The 20,141-nt window shown below is 46.1% G+C and overlaps 1 long non-coding RNA gene across 1 annotated transcript; it reads left to right on the top strand.

Moving 5' to 3' along the window:
• Positions 1 to 3,401: 3,401 nt before the first annotated feature.
• LOC135187073 (uncharacterized) lies at positions 3,402 to 18,911 on the top strand. Its single transcript, XR_010307179.1, has 2 exons — positions 3,402 to 3,510; positions 18,741 to 18,911. It is a non-coding gene; the product is annotated as an uncharacterized LOC135187073 (long non-coding RNA).
• Positions 18,912 to 20,141: the final 1,230 nt, after the last annotated feature.

Raw genomic sequence — 20,141 nt, 5'->3', positions numbered from 1 at the left:
TCATAATGATTCTCTACAGATAGAATCAGTAAGTGTCACTAATTGGTAGGCTCTTTTTTTTTTTTTCCAAGAGGACCCAATTCTCCCTCCAGTAGAGCTGAAGGCCAGTCTCTGGTTCTCATGTTGGGGAGAGCAAGAGCAGGCTCCTCAGGAGCTGCAAAGACTGCTCTGTAACGGATGCCATGATGCAGGCAGAGGCTGTGTGCAGTGCAGAGAAAACCCCAGTAGCGTGCAAAGACAGTACCAGTTACCAGTCAGCCTCCCTGCTGCAGGGGCAATTGTTTGCAAACCCACTGGTGGCTATTCAGGCTGGAGGAGAAATAGGAGGCTGGCCATAAGCCAGCTGCTGAGTTGAACATGTATTCAGATGAATGGCTGGGCTGGCATAATCCTGCAGTGTCCTGCTGATCTCCTTCAGATCTTGCTGCCTTGTCGGCTGCCACTGATGCCTGTCCCCTGTGGATGCAAGGGTGCTGTGCAGTGAGCTGCTGGGAAGACTATCTACCTGCTGTTGTCCACACAGTGTGCAAGGCAGCAGGTGTGTGTAGGAGTGCCCCACGCTGATGGTTGTGGAGGGCTCTGCAGGCCTGGCTAAAACGCTTTCATCAAACTTCTATCAAATCCACTTTGTTGCTTAAATTGTTGTTTGGGACCTCTTTAAGTCTTACATAAAGAAATAAAGAATACTATGTCTTTCCTAGTGCTCTGCCCCTGAAATTGCTCGACTGCTTATGATCCAGCACTGTGCCAGGTAGAGGTACCCGAGCTGCCTCCCCAGAACAGCGCTGTGTTTGGGCAGGAAGCCATGCCAGTGCAGCTGTGCTGCTCCCAGCACCCAAGCAGATGCCATTTGGGTATAGCATATGGGGCCAGAGACTGACCATACAGTCAGAGATGTGAGCTGGTACCACACCCACCGCTTCAGAGTCCTCTGGCAGACCTCCCATGCTGAGATTAAGATGGGCCCAAAAGCCATGAGCTGAGTCTGGCTGCTTGACTTTGGAAACTGCCACACACGCCCACTGCAAGGCTGCCAGCTCTCTGAAATGTAAAGCTTAAATTGATTCGGGCTCTGCTTCCAGAATTTCCCCATGTGAACTCACAGAAGGTCATCTCACACAGATTTATCTTAAAAGCTGCCTAGTGGTGTGGATCTTTTTCAATTTTCCCCAGTCCCACATCATATATCCCTGCTCATATTCTCCATAGCATCTTTTAGCGTCTCCCTGCTTTTGTGCTGTTCCAGGGATCTGTCCTTCTCCAGTCTGAAAATGACAATCTGCACTAAGAAGGGTGTGGGACAGATGGAGACACAGGAGAGGGAGAGCATATAGGGCTTTGCAACCTCTTTCTGTCTGCATCCCTCTTAGGTAATAGGACTTTGTCCCTTTCTCTTCACTCCTAGTTAAAAGCTGCTCACAGTTTCCTGTGTCCTACAGAAACCTCGATTGTCTTCTTCCCAAGGAGGCAGAAAATTAGGGAAAGCAGCTTGTTAAGCCAGACACAGCTCAGAGGAACATCACTCCACAAATGGCTCTGGTGGAGAATAAGCCCATTAGGAAAAAGCTGTCGGTGCCCTAAGTGCCTCTGCTGATGAGGCATGTGCTCTTTTACTAGTTGCTTTACCGGTTGCTAATTCTCTTCCTCTCTCTCTCTCTTTTTCTGGCTATTTGCACTTGTGTCTCTGTGCAGTGTCTTGAGCACAGTATGGTTTCAGTCTGGCTTCTTGGCACTGCTGCAGTAGAGGTATTTCTGTTACTAAGAGCAATCAAATAAAATCCAGCAGACCTGGGATGTGAACATTTGTGGTCAGTCTCAAAACCGAAACCAAAGTAGCAGCTTTTTTCTTTTCAGACAGATCATCAATTAAGGCCAAAATGGGTAACATGTCAGCATGACTTGCTGACTCCAGGCTGCTTTCTAAAAGGCATCCAAGATACAGAGACTATTAGTTGACATGATATGGATCCTCTTACAACCTTTACCCTGCAATTTCTGAGCAACTTCTGAGCTCTCTGCTATTAGCAACCTCAGAGCTCTTTCCCTTTGCTATTTATTTAGTGGTGGCAGCAAGCAGATTAATATTCTTTATGAGGCAAAGATGCTAAGGAAAAGAACGCAGAATAGTGTGAAATCCCAGCCACCTAAGCTGAAGGGACTCATAGCCTACTCATAGAGTAAGCTGGGCATTGCTGAACTGCAGCATCAGGTACTGCTGGGGTGATCAGAGATTATTGCCTCCAGAGAAACTGCAGCTGAAAAGAGAGCCTGGCTGACAGACATCTCTAAAGGGAAACCAGCTTCTCTGCTGCAAAGCAAGGAACATATGCTCTTCCCTCCATGCTGCACTGTGTGGTGAAGAAAAGGAGCAGGGCTTTTAGCAATGCTGTCCTGACACACCAAACATACACTTGATGTTCAGTGGCCTGGCACAAGTGGAAAAGCTGGACTGGGATGGTAAACACCTGAAAAGGCATTGGCTGAGGCCACCAGTGCACAAGGGATCAGAGCTTTCATCCACCACTAGAAAAAAAGAAGCCCCTGCAAAACCCTGTTCCCTCTTGGTTCAACATCCCATGTTCTCTTATTTACTGGTGCTCTCTATAACTCACACCACTGCATGTTGGCACCTGAAAGGGAAAGACCTTGAGAGAGCAGATTTCAACTAGAGTCTCATATCCAGGCAGATGTCCTCAGTATGATTTGTTTTTCCAGTTTCTGAGCCTGAGTGTTCCACTCATTCACCCTGGGAGCAATTTGCCCATGCTCATGTCCCACATGCAGATCCAGGGGACCGAGAACCTTCCTCTCCTTGTTGCTGGTTAAAAGTATCTCTGTGAGCTGACAACTACATCTTTACAGTTGAAAATAATCTTTTGCCAATGGAGTTTCTGTACTCTTTTTAAAGATCCCTGACTATAATCACAAATCTCTAAGAAGGGAATATTTTAATCCTCCTCTGAGCATAAGCACAGTAGGCTCTTTTCTGGGTAACATGTTGCTGGGGTCAGGGAAACAGCCAATTCACAGGTTTTATTTGCTGTGTGTTGCAGCTCTGCAGAGTTAAGGTGGCTGCAGCTGTCATTAATGGAGAAGAATTTCAGACATTGCAGGGTGATAAAGCATAAATGCTACCCAATAGGTAAAGAAGTCCCCAGAACTATATAAACCAGGATAGGGATGTGGTAACACACTGGAGAACAGGAATTGCCCCAAAATTGCCTCAGAGAAAGAAGAAAGGGGGGGGGAGAAGACTTTAAAAGGATTTGGTTAGGTTTGCTAATGTGACTGAAATCAGCTGGGCAGGTTTGGCAAGACAACTTGTCTTCTGAGGGTTTGTTTGCATTGCTTCATAATAGAGTGCATCTGCAGCAGGAAAGGGCTTTGACTGGCAAGGAAGAGGGCAGGTCACACCTGAACACTCTGACTTAAATTTGCAGCTAAAATGGCCATGCTGTATGTTACAGACCAAGAGGTGTGAGTTGTGCTTCCAGGTTCTCAGGAGTCAAGGTGAGGCTTTTTTTTCTGTCTGTCCTTGTCTAGCTCAAAGAGATGTGACTTATAAAAGCAAGCACTGTGGCAGCAAAGTATGCACTATATTCTGGGGGTGTTTTGTTGTCTGGAGAGGGCTTTTCAGAAGTGCCTTTTGCACCTCTAGCTAATTAAAACACTGCTGAGAGTAAATTATTAGATGTGCAAGTAGGATTAGGACTTAATGAAATTTCATTAAGTAATTAGAATGGCATTCATAAAGCCAGTGGCCAGATCAAAAATGCAGTTCCATCCAAAATGCATCTGCTATATTTCTTCTTATTAAGCACTTTGACCTTCTGCTGTGAGCAACAGAAGGCTTGGCAGGTGATACAACGTGCTCTTGTCACACACACACACAGAGGGGGAAAAAGAAGTTGTAATAACTCCAGAGTTCATAGAGCTTTGATTCCAGAGAGCTTGTTATGATTTTCAACTGTCCCTGTGAAAACTTTGCTCTGAGGTCAGTTTTTATGCGAGCTCAGAAAGAAAACAACCTAAATGGTCATGTATCTCTTCCTTCCATGGCTGACCTGAGCTCAGGCTTATCCTAAACCTACCTATGTTCTTTTATCTAGTTCAGACACAAAGAAAGCATGATGTGCTTAAAGGCTTGATTTATTTCTTTCTGATCAAAGATACTACCTTTTCCACAAGCTCTTTCATTAAGATCCTCCCTAAAGATAACAAACTGGCTGGGAGCACAGTTAGCTCCTGTTAGCTGCAGCTCAGCCCAAGCCAGCATTAGCCTGTTGTTAAATGATGCCATAGGTTGTCCCCATGGCTCCTGTCTTCACACTGCTATCCCAAAATACACTTCTCTGCAGAAGATAGAAGCTAGTTTGAGCCTAGCTGGGATAATGTGGTGAGAAGAATTAGATGCTAGGCTGTGAAAAGGAAACAATGGTGATGGCTGCTGCACTCATAGGCTTGCTGAGATGGATAAGAACAAGAACATAAATATAGATAAGGGAGTTGCTCTCTGGGCTTTTTGGCTGCACTTCTCTCTAACCTAACCTGCCATCTGTGTGACTAATCCTTCTGCTTCCTAACTCCCCTGGCCAACCCTCCAAACTACCATGAGTGTAAGGCAGAGTCTGGGGTAAGGTAGAGGGGTGGGAGAAGGTAGAAGGGTAGTTGGAAGCCCCTCCTGGGGACTCAGGTTTCTGGGAGGGCTGTTGTGTTTCTGTATTACCTTTACCTTGTCTATTCCTGTCTATAGCAGTCTCTATTGTAACTCTCTGCTTGCATATTGTGCTAAGCTGTGAATATAAAACTTCACTCAATTTTCCAGAGCTGCTGAGTCTAGTCTGGGTGATTTTCTTAAGGGAGGGGGGGGGAGGGGGATGTGTAACACCCAAACCCTCACGTCTTTATTTCAGTGCTCAACATGGTTCTTATCACCAAAATATCCCAGCTAGCTCAGATTAGCACAAGAGGAAAGCTCATACTCTTGGTCTGTGAGAGCAGCAGCTGGTATGCAGAAGGGCAACAGTTGTATTAGGTGGTGGAATGGCTCCTGTGACTTTTCTTTAGTGCCTGTGAAGAGGAAATGGGGCAGTGGGGACGGAGTGGAATCTCAGCCTAATCCAAGAAGGGTAACATTGCTAGAAAAGCATGTCTTGTTCTTTTTCTATTTGGGTTTTAACATCAAAGCTTGGTCAATGGCAGAGTTGTCCTTGCCTGCCTTCAAAAGAGGCAGCATGCCTGTGCTGACTTCTCTCTGCCACTGATGGAGACCAGCCACAAACAAAACTAGAAATTGATAATTCACTATTTCAAGACAAGCCTAGGAAAGTTATGAGTAGATAGATCTTCATGAGAGGAATTCTTGAGCAGGTGACTAGTTACAGGTGAGGTAGCCTCTACCATGCCATGGCCATGGTGCACTTTTCCACTCTGTTCTCTCTGTTGCCAGCACAATTGCTGTTATCTGGATATAGATTACCATCTCTTTTCCCTTAGAGTTCAAATCTTTACTAGTGTGCTATCTTGAAGCTAGCTAGAATGTTTTGGTGAGAAGGTGCCTTGGGCATCAGAAGAGAAAGGGAGAAGACCTGACACAAGCCAATCCAATCCATTTATTGCATTCCAAACATGTGTTTCTATACCTTTCATCAGAAGGCTACAAACTGTATTAAACTGTAATTGGTTCCATGTACTTGTGCTTGAAATTACATACTAATTCATCATATTCTCTCACCAACACCTACATTGTGTCTAAGCAATCTAAGTCAGCAGAGATAGATGAAAACCACAGGCTCCAGCCTTACATTTGTTTCTATTTGTTGCACCATTCCCTAAGGTCATTCCAACCTTCCATTTTATCTCAACTCAGTGCTTCTGAGCTCCTGCACTCTCCCTGTCCATGGCTTATGTTCCAGTGTGTAATCTCCAGGCAGTTCTATAGAATCACTACATTTAATATTACTATACCAAACCAGAAGGATTAAATCACAGGCTGTGAAAGAGAAACAGTGGTGACATCTACTTCACTCATAGGCTTGCTGAGATGTATAACAACAAGAGTATAAACATAGATTAGGCAGTTTGGGCACTGCCTGAGCTTTGGGCTGTATTTTTCTCTCTAACCTCACCCTCTCTCTCTCTCTGATTAATCTACCTGCTTCCTAACCCCTCTGGCTAACTCTCCATTCTTCCTTGGGGCACATGGCAATGACTGGGGTAAGGTTGAGGGGTGGCAGAAGGTGGAAGGGCAGTTGGGAGCCCCAGGGACTCAGGTTTCTGGGAGGGGAGTTGTGTTTCTGTATCACCTTTTTAGCTTGTATGTACTGTAAATATCTGCTTGTATATTGTGCCAGCTGTAAATATAAGCTTCATTCAATTGCCAGAGCTGGCTGAGTCTAGTCTGGGTGATTTCCAAAGTGTGTGTGTGGGGCAGGTAACACCCAAACCCTCACAACTAGTGACAACTCTCACCTCTAGGAACATGCCTAAAATTCCCATCTGAAACACCTTATAAAGACAGCTTTGAAGGAATTATAACCTCTTCTGAAAATCATATCCATGTCAGAGTATTCCAGTTGGAAACCCAAGACTGTAAGCCACATCTGATGAAGATATATGGATGGTTTCCAAAAGAACCTAAGAACTTTATATTCTTTCTTTAAGGAAAGAGAAGTCATTGAACCTAAGTAGTAGCCTGTATAAGCTGATAGCTTTGCATTGAGTCACTGCAATCAGGAAAACATACCCATGTTTTCCTTTTGTGTTCTCTAGGCAATGCTTCTTCTAAAGGAGCTTTGCTTGGCAGCTTAGCTCTCCACTGAAATGGGGTGTGGTGACAGTACAAAGTTGTGTTTTCCAAGTATTTATCTGGCCCAGGGAGACAAGTGCAGTCTATAGACAAGAAAATGAACCCACCCATGTCAACCTGTTGAGGGATGGAATCCAGATGTGTGTGTGTGGGCTGCTTCTCTGCTGTAGATTCCTTCTCTAAAGGTAAGGGAGAGAAAAACTGTTGCTGATGCTCCTCAAAGGCTTCAAAGATAACAAAAAAAATTCATTTTCTTTCAAGCACTTGAGTGTGATTTGATTAGCATTATCTTTTCATTTGTTACACTATAGTGCAGAAAATGGCATGTCTTCAGCTAAGATCTTGCTGCTCTGCATAGAGATGTCTTGAGAAGGGTCTTGTGTGTGGCTACATTCATCTGAAACAAAAGGGTCCTGCAAGTACAGGCTAAGCAAAACACACCTCTCTAGATCTTTGCCTCAGCTAATGCAGCAGGAGCTCAGCCTGCAGTTACACCTGTTGTTAGTCCTGCCCTGGGGCTGCTGAGCAGTGCCTTTGACTCCTAGTTCAAGAGTGGGCACTCAGATGGACTGGGTGTGTTTCAGTGTGCAGGGCTTGCTTCATTTTGGCTTTCAATGCCTGCTTGATGCCTGGTGCAACCCAGCCTCTTGTACTCTCTTGCTGAAATGAATCAGAAGCAGGCTTAGATTCTGATAGTCACAGACTGGAGCAAAATGGGGCCTCCCTTTGCAGCGTTTGCACATGCTGGAGCAGCAGAGATAACTCTGCTGCACAGGGATGTGTCTCTGCCATGATGGCATAGGTTGGTGCTGTGTTTGGGGTGTTAGCTCCTGGAAGCAGAGTTGGCACAGCCCTGCGTTCGCACCAGCTGATCTCTGTACCTACAGGGGCTGTGTGGCTGTAGCTGTGCTACTGTCAGGTTGTGCATGAGCAAGAGCACTACTGGAGCAGTGCCCCAGAGTATGGTGGTGCCAGTTCCCAAAAGCTATGCTTGTGTATTGCAGTTGTCACTTAAAGGCTATTAGGCAGCAGCAGTGCTTAGCAACTTCACTTAGAGAAACTGCATGTATGTGGCAACAGGATGAGCAAGCACAGGGTTTACTAGGCTGTTAATGGTTCTTGTAAACTCAGCAGCCAGATCTTAACATTCAGCCCCTTAGAGTTAAAGAAATCTTTCAGTATATTCTTCCACAGTCAAGAAAGTCAAAAGATTTTTTCCTCCTACTTTCTACCCTTCACACTCTATATGAGTGGAGGGAGGAGAGAAGCTGCTTGAAACAGACTCTAATGGCTCCAGAATGTCAAAGAACTGACACTGCTTGAATCCTGTTTTGAAGTCCTTCAGATCTATCATCAGTGTGGCTTTATATCATCTTCAGTCAGGTCTGTAAGTAGGTTTTCCAACCCTCACCTGCACTTCAGGCACCACCAGAAAGTATCTAGGAAAGGAAGAGAGGAAAAGGAGGAAGGCTCTCCTTCTTCCAGAAATCACTTTGTATCTGTTTCGTTACCATAAGCATCAGGGAATTGGGAGAAGATGGGCAAGTGCATTCCAAATGCCTTCTAAGTCTTTGTTAATGGGTGAGCACAGTGGTATTGATCAGTGTGTGATTTGTTTTGTTGTAGCAATGTTCTCCTGTGATTCCCTGAATACATTCTTTTTTCTTATTAACATTTCAGAATCATTACAGGTAGAGAGTCCTGAGTTATTGACATCATCCCAGGTCCAAACCCCTTCACATTAGTATTAGATGCTGAATTTGCCAGGATCATGCTTGCTTCTTTGCTATCTTACTGAGTTGATTCATTTCTACCAATAAATATGTCTGTCTTTGGAAGAGAATGTAGTGAGGGTTGGGCTCTCTTCTTTTTATTTACAAAAGATGACATCTGCAAAGGTGTGGTCTGATTCAGCATCATCCTCTGGCTTCCTCAAAGAAATTGACTATAGTATTTATATGATGAAATCAGAATGGTTTAGGTTGGAAGGCACCTCAAGGATTATCCAGTTCCAAACCCTTGCCATAGGCAGGGACACCTCCCACTGGAACAGGTCACTCAAGACCTCATCCAACCTGACCTTCAACACCTCCAGGGAGGATGTGGAGCACAGAAGCACCCAATGTGATCTTGGATCTGTGCTCCACAACCTCCCTGGGCAACCTGTGCCAGTGTCTCACCAACCTCACTGCAAAGAACCCTTTCCTGACATCTGGTTTGAATCTCCCCTCTGCCACTTCAAACCCATCACCCCTTGTTCTGTCATTACAAGACCTTGTCAATAGTCCTCCCCAGCCTTCCTGTAGGCCACTTTAGATATTGGAAGTCCACTCCAAGGTCTCCTTGAAGCTTTCTCTTCTCCAGGCTGCAGAGCTCCAACTCTCTCAGCCTGTCCTCATAGCAGAGCTGCTGCAGCCCTCTGAGCATCTTCTTGGCCTCCTCTGGACTGGCTCCAACAGTTCCATGTCCTTCTTGTGTTGGGGGCTCCAGAACTGCACACAGGACTCCAGGTGGGGTATAAGGAGAGCATAATCCCTTCCCTTACCCTGCTGGCCACACTTCTCTTGCTGCAGGACTAGATGACCAGGACTAGATGACAAGGACTAGACAACACATTTTGGGATTTTCAAACTCTTCCAAAAGCAAGATTCTCCCAGAATTTCTTTTCTTTCTATGCATTGTGGCAGGTGCATAGGTGTGAGCAAAATAAATAACTCAGAAGGCATCTCCCATATAGAGAGAGAATATACATTCTGAAATGGTTTTCTTGGAAAGCAGTGAGCACTCTTGCAGAGCCTCTGCCGAATGAACCCAGCTGCAGAACCTTGTGGAAGCTGCTAATCTCTCACTTTGATCAAAATCTGTCATTAGATATTCAGAGGTAATATCTTCTGTACCAGCGATGCTGAACACACTGCTCTGTGTGTTCCATCATTCTTACATGTGTAGAGAGAGTTACCTTTAAGGAGGACAGTCTGGGTGTACTGAAGTTTTGTTTAGCATCTGGAAGCAGCTCAGGGTTGAAGGCAGCTCGTTTTGCCAGCAGCAGTGTCATTAGCATACAATCTGGTGCAAAATGTTTATCATCTCAGAAATAAGCTACAGCTTACAGCAGAAGTGGACCTGCGTGATTTGTATGCGTTTAAAGCTGCTGAGTTGATTATTGATTAAAGCACTGTTCTGTGAAAGGCAAATATCTCAAGAGAGAGCAGGTGTGGTTGTAGGGTTCATAAAATCAGCCAGCTTGGAAGAGACCTCCAAACTCATCCAGTCCAACCTAGCACCCAGCCCTGGCCAGTCAATCAGACCATGGCATTAAGTGCCTCAGCCAGGCTTTGCTTGAGCATCTCCAGGGACAGGGACTCCACCACCTCCCTGGGCAGCCCATTCCAATGCCAATCACTCTCTCTGCCAACGACTTCCACCTAACATCCAGCCTAGACCTCCCCTGGCACAACTTGAGACTGTGTCCCCTTGTTTCATTGCTGGTTGTCTGGCAGAAGAGACCAACCCCACCTGGCTACAGCCTCTCTTCAGGTAGTTGCAGACAGCAATGAGCTCTGCCCTGAGTCTCCTCTTCTGCAGGCTGCTCGCCCCCAGCTCCCTCAGCCTCTCCTCACTGGGCTGTGCTCCAGGAGCCTCACCAGCTTCATTGCCCTTTGGGCATGTTCCAGTATCTCAACATCTCTCGAATTGAGGAGCACAGAACTGGACACAGATTTCAAGGTGTGGCCTGAGCAGTGCTGAGCACAGAGGCAGAATAACTTCTCCTGTCCTGCTGGCCACACTGCTCCTGATACAGGCCAGGATGCCATTGGTTGGTTTTTTTTCATTGGATAAATACTGCAGAGTGTTTTTCCCAGGTTTACAAAAGCAAAGCTGAGACAGAGCACGTTTGGTATCACAGTAGCAGAGTTATCATAGGGGTCAGTGGAGCCTGCAGAAGAGTCAAACTGGATGAGACAATTGTATAAAAGCCACAGAGAACCAAACAGCCATTTGAAGGCCTTTTCTAAAGGTGTTAAAAACAAACCTTTGCTGAGTGACTGTGGCTGTAAACATGTCTGAGACCGCTTGCAGAAAGCTCATTGCCAGCTCAGACTGAAAGCACCACCCAAGAACCTTGACGCAGGCTTAAGTCCTCATCTCAGCCAGTGCCTACATAGGTAATGAAAAGGCACAAAATGCTGCTGAGGATGTCAAGGAGCATGGTTCAGGCACCCTTTCTGCTGTAAATGACTTCTTTAATTGTCCTTGCTGTGGGCAGTGATGCAGGCTGGATGACTGCTGCTGGCCTGAGTGTCTCCTGCAGTAGAGCCTGTTTCAGACCCACTGCACACAATGGCTGCTGTCACAGGCTGCTGCCAGCACTCAACCTTCCCGAATGTGAACAGCCCAGTTATGCTATTACTCTGTATTCCAAGTGATCCAAAGACTTTGGGGGGGGGGAAGGGTGGGGGGATGTGGGACAATGTATTTATCTATGTATTTCCATTTTCTCTCTTTTCCTTCCTTTGTGCTATTGAAAAGGAACACTCTGAAAGAAAGCAGTTTTCACTTTGGGGATGGTCAGAATTTCTTTTAAAAGTAATTGCAATGAGTGTTTCACATTTTTGCCTAGGAAGTTATTCTTCTATCTTTTCTTGCCCTTTTTTAACTGTAAAATACAACTGTGTGGGCCAAGAAAAAGAAAATAGATTAGTCCTTATTTTTAAAGCAAATGATGCTTAATTGCTAGGCACCCAGTGGCTGAGGCTTCAAATAATCCCCCAGGAAGCCCTCAAGTCTCTTTAGCTTCTTTCAGCAAAGTCCTGCTCTAGGGTAGGATGTCCCTGCCCATGGCAGGGGCGTTGGATCTAGATGATCCTTGTGGTCCCTTCCAACCCTGACTGATCCTATGATTCCTACTTATTCTTGTGAACAAGCTCTTGGGGGTTACGCAGTTGTCAGGTGGTCGAAAGGTCTCTTCCTTCTCCTCATCCCCCTCTGTGGATGGGGAAGCAGTGACTGGGAGAGGAGTGAGGGGGTTCAGCATGGTCTTCTGCATCTCAGAAACACAGCTTCCCTTGGAGAAAAGTATTTGTTTCTTGTCTTGCAAAGGAAGTGTATCCACTTGGTAGGTCATGTCAAATCTTCTGTGTTTTGTGTTGTCACTAGCAGTTAAAACAAACTACAATCAGCAAACACTTAGAAACCAAGTGGACAGACAGCCAGGCTGTTGGTACACTAGGAAGACAATGTGCTCATGTAACCTGAGCACCTGAGCCTCTAGTTCTCCCACTATGCAATGAAATTCCTGGTCACCATGCATAGCTCTCCACATGTTTGTCCTTCTCCTCGCCCATGGACACAATTGTCTCATAATCAGTGACAGATGCCGAGATGGTTTTCTGTCTCTTGATCTCAGAAGGGAACTGCAATGGAAGTGGAGGAGGGTGCATCATTTCTGCCTTTAGACAGACAATCATTAGACTGGCTGGCTAAAATAAGATCCAGCCCAGGCATACTGTTGACAGCAGTCGGAAAAATTCCCAGGGACAGATTCCAGCCAACCCTGATGCAGCCTACCCACCATAGCTGTGAATCCAGCTATGAGCGGCTCAAGATGTGGGCAAAACACTGAGAGCTCCTGTCTCCTCCAGTTTTTCCTGAGATGTTTGTCTTGAGTAGCCTCTTAAAGATGTCTGCTTCCACATGTTTCCATGTTAAAGTTAACATGAGGTTCCAAATAAATGCCTGATGGAACTGTGACAGCTTCATTAAACCTAGTGACAACTGCGCAGAGCTAGAGGGTAGTGACTTCATTGGGGACTGTGGCAGGAGGGGGAAGATGTGATGGAAAAAGGTCTGGTGTTGAATTTCTCTCACTCTATGCTTAGAGTATGTCTGTGCAGAGACATTAAGGACAGTTAATCCACATTAATTTCTGATGTGAATTGTTCCAAATGCAGAAGCCTGAGTTTTGACAATGGAGTTTCCTAAAATTAATGTTGTGATGCTACAGTTTGGGTTCCTTTTTGATGTGCTTAGAGCTTAACACTGCACTGTTGACTGAGCAGTTGAGTGTCTACCATGGGCTCCCAAGTTAGTGTAAGGACATATAAGTAACTGAGGTATGTGGATACCTCAACATTATCCATCACACTGCTGTCACTGAGGAGGACACACAAAAACACATGTGCTTGTGTTGTGGCAGGCCTAAAATAGGCTTATGCATGTCCTGGCTTGCCCAGGCATGTTTTTCTGCTCTCCTTCTTTCTGCTGTGGGGAGAAACAACCACAGGAAAGAGGACAAAGAACCTGAAGCCACTGAGTATAGGGACTCTGGCTTCTCCAGACATGTGCCCCTGCTCCCTCTCCTTCTGTGCTAGGGGAAGAAACTGCAGGAAAGGAAAACAGAAGCCTTGGCTTGACCTAATGTGCTTCAAGCTTGGCAAAGTGCCATTCTGGTTGGCCAATCTATGCCCAAGGGCCCATTAATCTCAGGCTGTATTGATTAAAAGGGATGAGCAGGTAGCACAGTGTGCTGCTGCTGCTGGCTCACTGCATCCTGAAACTGCCTGCAAACTCCCCTGCCTCGAGTTTAGCAGGAGCAGGCTCTAAATGCCTGCACAGCCAGTGTGACATTGTGCCAAGACTGCACATGGCATTGCATCCTGCCTGCCCCTCTGCAAGGCTTCTGCTGAATCAGGAGTCAAGAGGAACCAGGTCAGAGACTATGCTACAGACTCCCAGCTTCTGAGAGAAGAGCCTGGGAAACTCCAAAGCCTTTAATGGCTTTGAGACCACCAACAGCAACCCCTCCACGTGCTTTGGGTACTGCCTGATACTATTTTGTAAGCAAATACTTAAAGCCTCTTGTAATTCACTAACTGCCCTCTGCCATAAGCAGAAAGGAGCTTCCTGTGCACATCTAGCAGATAAGCAGTATAACTGACCACAAGAACCTTCTCTTCCAGTATAATGTTTGTGCTTGCCTCTTTAAGAAATAAGTGCTCTGGTTTTGCCTGTTCCCTGTGAGTTTAAATTTCCAAAGCATGCATTTTGAACCTTGTGAATAAGTTTTCTGGTGAGAGTTACTGTTAATAAACAGTTTTCATAGTTATTAACAAGCTTCTTCTGGATATCAGAATGAATACAGGCTGTTAACTTTGCATAATTGGTAACAGCTTGTTTCACTTAGGCATCATATTTAGCCACAGGATACACGAAACTTTGTTCCAGGTGTTGGTATTCCCTTACAGATGTTGACTTTCAATTACTGGTGATCAATGACAGAGCCTTCAATTTCTTTTCAAGGTCAATCTGTGCTTTCTCTCCTGGGAAACCTTTGCAAGCAGTTTTAGGGCTATAATCTCCAATGATGAAAGTCTGTTGGCTTTTATGGAGTTATGTCAGCAGGGAACTTGCCAGTTGGATTTAATGGAGCAATGGAGATGAGCCTGATGGCAGTAGCTTGTGGTGTTGTCCCTGCAGAGAGAAATGAGGACATGGATAATCCTCTTCAGAAACAGACTGGGGCTTTTTCTGGATTCCCCACACAGAGTCTCTGATTTTTTTGCTGCTTCTGTATTTCTCTGGAGGGGAGAAAAAAAAAAGAGAGCTGAAGTCAGTTTAAAAACTACATTCAGGAACTAGACACGAGTAAGAAATCAGGTATCAGCATTAACATGCTACAACATGCAGCATGTGGGGCAGAATGCTGTCTTGGCTTTCCCACGAGGAGGAGGAGCAGAGTGTTGGATTGCTGTTTGAGGAGCTCAACAGTAACCACTGTCCTGTGTCTTGTTTTCTTTGGTGTTGGACTATATGCTCTGGCTGGAGAGATCTGTTCAAAGTGACCTGCTGTACAGTAGAGAGATACTGGACACAGACTTGTAACACCCTTCTTTGTTGGAAGGGATCTACATTGCATCTAAGCTGATGCTGTGCTTTCTGTTGCTGCAGCAAGGCTGCCTCTGGTTCTGACTTAGGCTATTTACTGTGGCTCACCTATATTTACACTGTACCGCAGTCTGCAGCGCTCATGCTCCTGGCCCTTCCCAGCATGCAGTTTATACATGGGGATTAATCAAAGCCTTCAGATCCTGTGTCATAGAATCATTTACTCAGTCCCTGCTGTAGAAACTCTGTAGATCAACCCCCTGGGAAACAGCCCTCCAAATATCCATCATTCTATAACATTGAGAGGTTTTCACAGCAGTCTGAATACCTCTGTCCTCCTCTTGATTAGAGTGGTGCCTATGCCTCGGAGGAGACCTTAGTATCTCTTTACTGAGTACTCCAGCTTATCCCTATGTAAACTAACAGCTAGACTACAATCCTATTTAATGTATCTGCATATTTATATGTGAGTTCCTATCTGTAGGTGTCTGTGTTCTGACTTACCCCAAATACATAGTTGTGCACATAGTTTACATGTAGACATGCGTTCATAGGATCTTACCAGTGTTTCATGTGGGGCATGTGTGAAGATATCCACTCTGGGCATCTGTCTGCCTGGGAGAAACATTGGTTAATAAGTTAGATTATATTTAACTGCATATTTATTTCTCTAATACTGCTTGGCTCTAAGAATCATTGAATGGTTTAGGTTGGAAGGGACCTCAAGGATCATCCAGTTCCACCCCCTCACCATAGGCAGGGACACCTCCCACTGGAACAGGTCACTCAAGACCTCATCCAACCTGGCCTTGAACACCTCCAGGAAGGATGTGGAGCACAGAAGCACCCAATGTGATCTTGGATCTGTGCTCCACAACCTCCTTGGGCAACCTGTGCCAGGGTCTCACCACCCTCACTACAAAGAACCCTTTCCTAACATCTAGTTTCAGTCTCCCCTCTGCCAGTTTAAACCCATTACCCCTTGTCCTGTCATTGCAAGACCTTGTCAATAGTCTCTTCTCAACCTTCCTGTAGTCTCCTTTAGATACTGGAAGGCCACTATGAGGTCTCCTCAAAGCCTTCTCTTCTCCAGGCTGCAGAGCCCCAACTCTTGTAGCCTGTCCTCATAGCAGAGCTGCTGCAGCCCTCTGAGCATCTTCGTGACCTCCTCTGGACTGGCTCCAACAGTTCCATGTCCTTCTTGTTTTGGTCTGAGGAGAGCAGAGCAAAGGGGCAGAATCCCCTCCCTTGCCCCTCTGCCCACACTGCTCTTGCTGCAGCCCAGCACAGGGCTGTGTCTGGGCTGCACTCACACTGCAGGCTCCTGTTGAGCTTTTCATCACCCCAGACCTCCAGGTCCTGTTTCTGAGGGCTGCTCTCAGCCACTCCCCACCCAGCCTGGAGTTGTGCTTGGGATTGTGCCCACCCAGAAGGAGGACACACCTCAGAAACTCAAAAGATCATCTTTCCTAGATATCTTAAATGTTCCACTGTATTTGCAGGAAAGTTAGATGAAGCTGTCACCTCACACCAACTCCAGTGCTCCAGAAGACATAAGACAGAAAGTATAATATGCTTTAAGTTAATGAGTCATGCTTTTCATGCACATATGTATATGTATGAGCCTAAGCCTCATTCTGAAATCCTGGCCATGGCTGCATCAAGCTTCTTCATCTTCACTTTTAGTTTTCTCCGGAATACTTAGAGGCTCTGAAGGACTATTTGCTGTATTAATTGAAATAGAGAATATTTTTTCCCTCAGGCCCTATAGAGCTTTAGACAACAAAACTATATTCCTTCCTGCATGAGGGGTGGTGCAAAAGGGCAAACAGTGTTTGCACCATTTCCTTGTGAAAAAGCCCCAGCTGACACACAGACCTAGGAAACCTCTTAGGCCAAGTAACCCCTACCCCTATTAATCTTTAATGCAACCTGCAACAGAAAGGTGCAGCTAAAAAGGAACTGCAGCCTGAGGGCATAGCAGGTGGCTTTAGGTGAGTGAAAGGAGCTTGACTCATAGAATCAGCCAGGTTGGAAGAGAACTCCAAGCTCAGCCAGTCCAACCCATCCCCCCAGCCCTAGCCAATCAACCAGACCATGGCACTAAGTGCCTTTGCTTCAACACCTCCAGGGTCAGTGACTCCACCACCTCCCTGGGCAGCCCATTCCAATCACTCTCTCTGCCAACAACTTCCTCCTAACATTCAGCCTAGACCTCCCCTGGCACAACTTGAGGCTGTATCCCCTTGTTCTGTTGCTGGTTGCCTGGCAGAAGAGCCCAACCCCACCTGGCTGCAGCCTCCCTTAGATAATTTAGACAGCAATGAGGTCTGCCCTGAGCCTCCTCTTCTCCAGGCTACACACGCCCAGCTCCCTCAGCCTCTCCTCTCAGGGCTTCAGTAATGTTTCTGCTGCCATGTCCTAGAAATGACTTGTTCCAAACACACTAATGATTTTTTTTTTAATTATTTAAAAATGATACAGAAAGCAGTAAGATTTTGGACCTTTCAAAAAAAAAAAAACAAACCCTGGTGTCTTTTTTGTTGCAAGTGAACAATATTGAGTTGGTCCAGTCAGAGGCTGGGAGCTGCATGTGGTTTTTGCTGTGTTTTCTGCTAAGCTGTCCTGGGTTAGGCCAAATCCCTCCCCCAGGGAGAAATAAACTCAGCACAACACAGATTTTTTTTTTTTTGAAAGTCAGGGAAAGATGAAATTGTATTTTCTAATAGTGTAAGTATAGCAGTGTAAAGAGAGAGAACAACTAGAGAAGAGAAAAAAAAGGAAAAAAACAATACAATAACCTTAAGGAAGGTGGGGGAGGGGTCAAGTGGAGGCGAAGCAGCAGCAGCCAAAACAGCAGCCGGGGAAGATAAGCAAGCTACAGGCTGGGGACTGAGTAGCTGGAAAGCAGCCAAGAGGAGAGGGACCTGGGGGATAGTAGGTTGAAGATGAGCCAGCAGTGTGCCCAGGTGGCCAAGAGAGCCAATGGCATCCTGGGCTGGCTCAGGAGCAGTGTGGCCAGTAGGACAAGGGAGGTTATTCTACCCCTATACTCAGCCCTGGTCAGGCCACACCTTGAGTTCTGTGTCCAGTTCTGGGCCCCTGAATCCAAGAGAGATGTTGAGGTGCTGGAAGGTGTCCAGGGAAGGGCAATGAAGCTGGTGAGGGGCCTGGAGCACAAACCCTATGAGGAGAGGCTGAGGGAGCTGGGGGTGTGCAGCCTGCAGAAGAGGAGGCTCAGGGCAGAGCTCATTGCCGTCTACAACTCCCTGAAGGGAGGCTGTAGCCAGGTGGGGTTGGGCTCTTATCTCAGACACCCAGCAATAGGACAAGGGGACACAGTCTCAAGTTGTGCCAGGGGAGGTCTAGGCTGGATGTTAGGAGGAAGTTGTTGTCAGAGAGAGTGATTGGCATTGGAATGGGCTGCCCAGGGAGGTGGTGGAGGCACCGTGCCTGGAGGTGTTCAACAAAAGATTGGCTGAGGCACTTAGTGCCATGGTCTGGTTGATTGGATAGGGCTGGGTGCTAGGTAGGAGTGGATGATCTTGGAGGTCTCTTCCAACCTGGTTGATTCTATTCTATGATTAGGTGCAGCTCAAGCAGCAAAAGCCAGCAGAAGATGGGGGAGAACAAGCTGTGCTTCCAGACATTAAGCTCTTGATGCTCCAATGAAATGATATTAATTTATCTATTGTTGCTATTATACAACCTATCCCTGGAGTGTTCATCTCTCCCTTATGTCTGAGCTAGAAAATCAGCTCAAATGGCCACATAAGCTAAATCCACTAATGGCAGGTAAAGCTGGGAGGAAATTAACCACTGCTTCTGCGAGAAACAGAAACTCTGGCCACTGACTAGATTAGCAAACACTGAATGATAATAGGCTCCAGTGTTAAAGCATCCATTAAGCTTGCTGTAATGAGTGTTCATTGCAAATCAGGACCACCCCTCATGTCATGGAAAAGTACATGAGGATGTTGTTAATTAATAGAAGAACATAGTTATGCCCTAAATGGAAAAGCCTGTCTGCATGTGCTTACTTTTACAGGAGTAACTTCAGTGCAAGCTGAGCTTGGATGACTGAGATGATGAGTAAAGGCAGCAAATCAAAGCTATTGTATGAAATGCCAAGCAAAATTCCTCCCAGGAATTCTTCATCGTTTAGCTGCTGGTGACTGTTAGAGAGCAGAGTCTGATAAGCACTTAGCTGAAACCTTTCCTTAAGGAAGAAGGAGGAGGAAACAGATGCCCATTTGCCTAGAAGTGTGAAAAGCATGTATAGAGGGTCAAAGACTGTCAGGTTATGGGATGCATGGTCTACCAAAAAAGACCACCTGTCTGGAGTGGCAGAACAGATTGTAAAGCATGGGCAGGCATGGGGGGGTGGGGGAGACATGCTAATATTTACTGCTTTAAAAGAAGAGTGTAGGGAGCCAACACAACTGGGAAGTGAAGTAGCCAGGGAGAGAAGGTGTATTTGACAGCTCTTCTATTTAGCTTAAGAGGGGCAGAGAACTTTATATGGAGACTGCCACCACACCCTTCACGGGTCAGCAACTGCTGGTACGGCAGAGGTAGATCGGTGGCTGTGTGAACATCGCCGCTGCAGGACACCAGTTCTGCTGTCAAATCAACATCTTGCAACGCACTGTGTGTTGGGGTCTGCCTTCAGCCTTGGGCTCCACCATTAAAGCAGGTAGCTCTATATGATTGGAAGGTCCCAGGCTCTTGATGGGCACCATTATTACCTGCTGATCTATGCTAATGCTAGGTTTAGGAGTACAGCTGCAAAGCAGGAGGTGTATCTTTTAGTCCACCTGCTGAGGAGTGAGGAGTACCTGGTTGGTAGCCGAGCAGCCTTACTGAGCTCATGTACTCCCAACACGAGCTGTGATAAGCAGGAGAAAGTGCAAACTCCAGCCAAGGAAGCATTGATCATCTGCTGCACAAACCAAGCTGGCAGTGCTGCTAGAAGGACTGAGAGAGGATTTTAGGGCAGTTGCTTCTCCCTTTTTCTGATGTTTGAAATGTACCAGTGAGTCTGGTCAGTTTGTGCTACGAAGTCTAGCCTTGAGCTCTGTGGTAAAGGGTTGGACTTCATGATCTGTGAGGTCTCTTCCAACCTTGGTGATACTGTGAAGATCTGGAGTTGTGGATGACTGCTGGCTCCTGAAAGGTTCTTTTTCGCTGACATTCCTGGTGCTTGCCCTTTACCCCGACTCCAGTTTAACTGCTTTTTCTGAATGGCTGAATAATTAGCTAACAGCCAGGATGAACTTTATGTCTGTTTAAATGCTTGTGGCTGTGGTGTATAATGTAATGTGATGCTGTCCTCTGGGACAACGTGGGAAAATGTAAAAACCAGTTCCATACACGTGTTTGTGATATTAGAAAGGCAGCTGGGTCAGGTTGGGCAGGCTTGGGTTCTTTTTTATAGTAAGACAAGTAA

The sequence above is a fragment of the Pogoniulus pusillus genome, chromosome 26 (genome assembly GCF_015220805.1).
Source record: "Pogoniulus pusillus isolate bPogPus1 chromosome 26, bPogPus1.pri, whole genome shotgun sequence".
NCBI lineage: Eukaryota > Metazoa > Chordata > Aves > Piciformes > Lybiidae > Pogoniulus > Pogoniulus pusillus.
The sequence above is the reverse complement of the archived record's forward strand: the minus strand, read 5'-3'. Positions and strand labels throughout refer to the sequence as shown.